Source organism: Aptenodytes patagonicus, chromosome 16 (assembly GCF_965638725.1).
Source record: "Aptenodytes patagonicus chromosome 16, bAptPat1.pri.cur, whole genome shotgun sequence".
Classification (NCBI taxonomy): Eukaryota; Metazoa; Chordata; class Aves; order Sphenisciformes; family Spheniscidae; genus Aptenodytes; species Aptenodytes patagonicus.
The window spans coordinates 7,943,397-7,950,336 of record NC_134964.1 but is presented as its reverse complement, the minus strand read 5'-3'; positions in this window follow the sequence as shown (position 1 = coordinate 7,950,336).

Here is a 6,940-nt window from a genome sequence, read left to right as displayed (position 1 = left end):
TCTCCCATGAGCCGAAGGTTGGGGGGAAAATGAAATCTCCGTTTTAATAGAGAGGGTTGTCTGAAATTACGTGCTAAGTTAGAACCAAGTGCATGAACCTTCCCCTGCTCAAAGTCTCATGCTCAATTATATGATCGTTCCTTCTCCTTCCCACCTGGTAAATTCTGTGAGAACTGTGCCAAAACCAGATGCAGGGCTACACGTGCAAATCCCCTACCTGGCTTTTACCCTGGCTCTGTGTGTCTCCTAGGCACCGGTCAGCGTAGCCGTCCAGTGCTCAGTGTGCTGTAAAGAATGTCAGCAGCAAAAAAACCCCAATCAATCAGCAATAGTGCACAGCTGTTTAATAGACTGAAGACATGGAAGTCAAGCCAGCCTGTGCTTAAGCTAGAATAAATAAATAAAGGTTAGCTCAGCTTTGAAAATTTATCTCCCTGCGGCCTGTTTTCTGAATGCAGTTTACTTCACTGCACGCTTAGGGACCCCGCGCCAGAGTACGCTGCCATTGCCTGCAGCGGCAGGCCTGTTAATGCTGCCTTTCTCGCCACGCGTAGCCTACTGACGGGAACAAAGCAGCGACGCATTGTGGAGCCTGTCAGCCATGCTTGGCCTGGCAAAGCTGGCACATTAAGAACGAGCCCTGTGCAGCACTAGAGCCTTTAACTGTAAAATTAGCAGGTCTTAAATTGCTGCTCCTCCAAGGGATGTGGAGAAAAGGGGGGGGGGGGGGGAAGCCCAGGGGTGTGGGGGGGAATAGGTAGGAGACAGAGGAAATGGGGCAGGGGGGCAGGAATGACACAGACTGATGTGCCCGGCCCGGGACCTGAGCACCCGTTCCTGCCCATCTAAATGGCTTGCCTGCACCTGAGAGCGTGGCAGGCTCCGACCGGTACCGGTCCTGACCACCGCACTGTCCAGGGACCTGCTTCCAGCAAGTCAAACCTCTGCTTCACGTGGTCAGACCATCGAGAGATTTGGCACGTGTTTACGAGCACGCCCTGCTTGCCACACTAAGTATGCCTGGTTTAAGCCAGTCAGTTTGCCTCCATGGAGGCAGGTTTTACTCATAACTGGTCTTAATTTTTTTTGTTGTAATGTATCCTAGGCCAGTGTGTATAACATTTCTCCAACAGCCTACTGCAGCACTGTACCGGCCAGTAGCAAGAAATTATGTTGTGGTTGAGCTGTCAGTTTTGTAAGCAAATAAAGCAAGCAAATTGCCAACACAATGTCTAGCAAGTGGACCCTCTTGCAGTGTGTAGTAATGTATTCTGAGTGGATACTCTGTACGATCGCTTTCCGGTCTATAGTTCTGAACAGTTGATGGTTTGAGGGTTTGGCTGGGTGGGGGGGGCCGCTTCGTTTCACGAACAAAACAGCTCATCCTGTTTTAGCTGGTGCTACGTGTTCTCATGTTCCGCCTGCGCAGCAGAACCTCCACAGGTTGGATCTGACTTAGGTGTGTGCCTTACAGAAATTTAAAATACAATAGGTCAGTTAGCATCAACGCTGGACATGGTATAGCTGTTTTGAACACAACTGGGAGGACAGGAGCCAGGAGGGAGACTTTTATTGTTTCTTTCCTTGACGCTTCATCTGGCTGACATCTATTTTTCTAGAATTCCGATTGCAGAGATTTGTTCCTCTGCCTGTCAGAATCTGTCAGGTATTCCCTTTTGGAAGTTACGCTGGGTCTGAAAGGAAATGAACAAGAAAGAAACCCAGCACCCAGAATACTCGGTCTGCATAAAGCGCTGGCAAAGTGTCTTCTCAGCGCATAAGAGCCCTTGCCTTGGAAAAGAAAGATTACTGAACAGTAATAAACCAAAGATCAAAAGTGCCTCCAAGGTCAGAAAACAAATGCAGCACTAAGCATTTCTGAAAATAGGGAAGACCCTTCCCTGCCCCCCCTCCAGGCAAGGGGAGCTCAAGACTTTTTTTTTTTTAATGACAGAAACACAGCACTTTCGGGAATCAGAAGATAACAGCATGCCCTGATTATTTTATAAACCATTTTTTAACACTTTTTTTGACTTCTCAACCATCATTCCCTGCTTATGCATGTCCACGTGTGTGTGTTCACGCATGCACGTGTACCCACACCCCCTCGAGCCCTGGCAAGATCGGTTTATATTTCCTAACCTGCCTTACAAACTATGTTACAGTTTACAGTCGTGAGTTCGTACATGGACTGGAACAGTATGCTGAAAAAACACCCTAAACTACTAGTAGCTGTAGACTTATTCAACCCATGGAGAAAGGCTCTCCTTCAAAGCATTAGTAACGAGAGAGCCCGCCAGCAAGATTAACAGATCACTAAGCAGAGCACCGTATGTGAAGCAGGGGCCCTGGCCTCCCCTTAGGTCAATCACCCTCGCGCTCGCTTTCTTCTATTCTCTGTTCAAATGCTCCGTGCTGTTTCTTCAGGCTCCTTCCCTATCACATGGCCATGTGCACTTTAATCTGTGGACATCTGTCTACATCTGGCTAGCTTTTATCTAGCTGTGCCCATTCATTCACACTAAGTCCTCTAGAGGGACCACAAGAGGTAAGAACTTCCTATCCGTTTGGAGGCTGGACTTAAATGCTGCCTAACATTTAGCTGTGGCTTTCTACAGATTACGACGATAAAAGTAGTCCAAACTCTCCTATCGAGTCTTCCCATTTCATTTGCTCATTACTTGAAGAAAATATGTTCCATGATACAGCATCTTCCAACCTTAATCAGCTTGTTAACCAAGACTTTTAGCAGCTTTCATAATTTCTGACTACCCTTGTATTCAAATCGAGTTTAGACACTAACCTGGTAGGTGTTACTCTAGCTCGCCTTGTGAACTGGAACTAGCACAGAAACCGAGGGGGAGGGAAAGGGTGTGGCATTTACCAAATAGCCCAGTGATTAGTGTGGGAGAACCAAGTTTAAAAATGCTTCTCTGCCTTATGCAAAGGTGGGAACTTGAAACCACGTCTCCCACCTCCTGTGGAAATAGCCCACTTCTTCTCTCGCACAGACATACACTTTAAAGCTATCAAGGATTCAGAGTTCCCTGGTCTGTCTGAAAAGCCCCTCTTCTAATAAAAAGCCAAATGTTCATTATCGTGGAATTTCAAACGGCTTACCTGACCCCTTCCCATTTACACAGCTTCCCAAAAACATCAGAAAGCTCAGTCGTTCTCCTGCTCGCTGGCCCAGAGAAAATTTACAGAGTCAGAAAAGGCGTTTGCGTGGGAACCGTCCACTGTTACAACACAGTTGTGGACTGGCGCTATGCGAGAGATTCGGGTTATATTCTTAACCACACAGTGGGATTTTAGAAGACATCTCTCACGAGTACAGTCTCGTCACAGAATCACTTACCGGTGTGAAGAAAGGATCAAGCTGGCTTTAGGCTCGTAAATTCAGGAAGGGCCTTATACTTGAGACTCCTAAATGGACACATTTCTACACAGAATTAGTATGGGCATATTAGGCATATTAGGCATAATTAGGCATATCCGTCCCCACCCCCTCTTCCAAGGCGTTTCTGAACAGGCAATGCAGATCGATGCACACTTATCTTGTTAGCTCCTGTGCCCTGACATGGGGGAAGACTGCAGTGCTCCGACCGCGGGGCTGGAATACTGTTCAGTCAGGCACTGCAACACAAAACTCCCTTTGCGCATCTACCTACAAATCACCACGCTAATGGGAAAAAAAAGTTGCAACCTGAACTTTCAACAGACATTCTAGAAGATGATAACCGTGCAATTAATAAGGTAAAGATGACCAGCGTATCAATTTCTTAATAAACAATGCTTGTGAATTAGGAGGCACTATTACAACATGAGTAAAGCCGAGCCATTTACCATTCATGCTGGGCACACCTGCACTTACACTAACGAGGGATTACTTTCAGGCTAGGCAATATACTAATTATCCTATTTATCTCTAATCAAAAAATTGCAGCCTGCCAACTCAGCAAGGTAATATCCTATTTTGTTTCTGTTTCACAGGCCCTCGAGAAGATACACACTATCTAATTTTAACCGCAGTAGGGGGAGGAAAAGGCAGTGCTCTGCATGTAGAATGATGGTGAAAATGATCCTCAGTCTTTGGGTCTGAGGGAGATTGCATTCTTGTATCTAAATCCATTTTCAGAGGCACACAAGAAAAAGTAGTAGTAGTTCACCTGACAAAAAGAAAGCCAACTGCCTTTATTTGGCAAACAGCTTATGAGATGAGATATCAGAGAATTAAAAAAAAAAAAAAAGGGACAAAAAGAAGTACATCAAAACAAAGATTGAAAACCCTGGATCGCAGCATGTATTTACAGGGTGCAAACTTTATGTACACAGAGACTTCACAGTTACATAAACTAGGCACAGGGAGTATAATAGTCAAAGCTATAGCTGCAGAAGTATGAGAGACCTGAAACAGTGGTATCTGTGGGATCAAGGGCAACAAGATTACCTAGCCTGACCTACCACGTAAGACTGATTTTCAGGTCTTGCCACTTGAGTTCTTGTTTGAATTAGACCATCTCTGGCTAATGCAGCTACCCTTCAGTCTGTAGCTTTTAATAAGTCTACTGAAGCCTAAACTTGAATTATTTCTTTGCTGTCAAGAAACTGTCTTACTTGCGTTATAAATTTACCAACCTTCTAACTACTGAATCTCATACGTTTCTCTCAGAGGTTGACATACCCTATTAGCCAGTTTCTGTTCCCTATCTAATTAATTTAGCCTGATCAAGTTATCCTACGAGATAATCTAAGGCTGGGTTGTTCTATCAGACCCTATGAAACGTTGAATGGAATTCACAGATCCGCAGGAACGCAGAAGCCAAAATAATACCAGTTGAAGTGCAAAGCTCATTTGCAAAGCAGAGTAATTAATCTCCTATTCCCTAACAGCATCGGAGATAAGCGGAAGTTGGTTCCATACCAGTTTGGTGTTTTTCAACCGACTGCAAATTCACAGTTGATGGACTACTGAAAAAATGAAATGCTGACTTGTGTTAGCCTCAGCTCTCACAAGGGGGTGGCAGAAGAAAATACTAAGAGCGCTGTCCTGTGGAGCACACTGCTCCCCCGTTGTCACCTGCTTCATGTAAAACGTAACGAAGGAGATGGCATAAGAACCTCAAATAGCCAAATTAAGTTGGCTGAGACTTTACTCTTAAAAAAAAAAAATTAAAAAAAAAAAAAAAAATCAGTGCTTGAGCAGCACTTTCTACCTATGCATGATGGGGTTTTGTCAGAAGCATTGTTGCCATTACTGAAGTTTCCTCATTTGTTTTTCCAAAAGTTTGTATTACATTGCATGTATCAGAAATAATACATTATTCAGCGGCAGTTTTGGGAGCTGTCCAGAGGATGGAACAATGCTGAAATTTCAACTAAGTGAGGAAGTAACGCTGAGACCGTTATGGCAGAGTCCCAGAACCCCACACGCGTGGCATGGGGCAAAGACAGAGCTCCATTACCTTCTCCCTCATCCACCGAAGTCTCTCAGATGACAGCAGCTTACAGCTGATGCTGCACCCAGCCACAGTCCAAGCGCTAATATAATCTCCCCCTCTTACAGACCTCCCTCTACAAATCTTAGCAACACAGACCACTATGCTGGACAAGTTCTGGCCAGATAATTACCGATCATCCCCAACTACTCTAACACAAACCTCACAATGGCAGTTTCTACATTACCGCTAAAATTAGTTGTGCTAATTAAAACTGCCTTTGCCAAAAGAACCAGGTTCTTTCCAACTGTTTTTCCTTTATCCCTAGCTAGGTCAGGCAAAGAAAGCAGGATTTACACTGCATGAGGATACCATCAGTTATGGCCTACCACTGGCACCTCCTTCCTCATCAACAAAAGGGTGCTGCACAAGTTCATGAAATCCACTTAAATAAGTTTCTCTGAACATATCCTAGGCAAACCAATATGCTGCAGATCCCACAAAACTTCACCTGCTGAATTACCTTGGTGGTCACAGGGAACCACTGGAAATTCATTCTATGTGAGTCACTATTTTCCTATTTATTACTTGGGAAATTACTTAGAAATTTAAGGCAAGAATAATCTTTCACTGGGGGAAACTGCTTATTAATGCAAGTTATAAAGAACTATACCCGTGCTGTGTTGTATTTCCTGATTTTTGGACTGGCAGGTAGTTAGGACCGAAGCAGGCGTTGAACAATGTCTAGAAGAAATATGCCTGGACAGCCCTGACTCACATCTACAAGATCCTAAAGCAACAGCAGCTTCTTTCACAGGCCAACGGAAGAGTTACATGCCAATAATTCTATACAAAAGCATACACTGTGCCTGAACAGTGCCAACAAACTAAGCAATAAAAGAGTAATGCTCTATCGGTCCAAAAGAGGTTGTAAGCATTTCTGTCTGGAGAGAAGAAACTGATCACCTCTGCCCCAGCTCTGGAACTGCCTCGGGCCACAGCAAGAGCTGGAAACTGCTGTTGCCACCTCGTGGGCTCTATGCCCACTGCTAAAGGATACGCGCTTCCAGCCACTTCCCGAGAGCGGACAAGCGCTGGTGTCTGGAAGAGCAGAGACTCTCAAGTCAGCGTGCTGAAGACGTCCATTTACAATTGAGGATTCCTCCAGTAGAAAGCCTCCAGGAAGGAACAGAAGTAATCTAGTAAAATCAAGAGAGCGGAAGCCGTGCGTAAGAAAAGATAGCCAGCTGACATGATGCACTTAAGTGGGTTGCAAAACCATCTTTTCAAGAGCAGAGCATAAGATCTTTTCCTTAGAAATGGTATCAGTGGCCCATTTTCGGAGGAAACCAAGAAGGTTTAAGCGGTATTATAGGGCTGGATGGCTTTCCTTCAGCACGAGCAGAAGGCATTAAAATGACCTTCCCAGCATTTCTACCAGGATGTACAGCAATTCACCTGAGGACTCAACTTGCCTTTCTCGCTAAACTGGCCATCGGTGA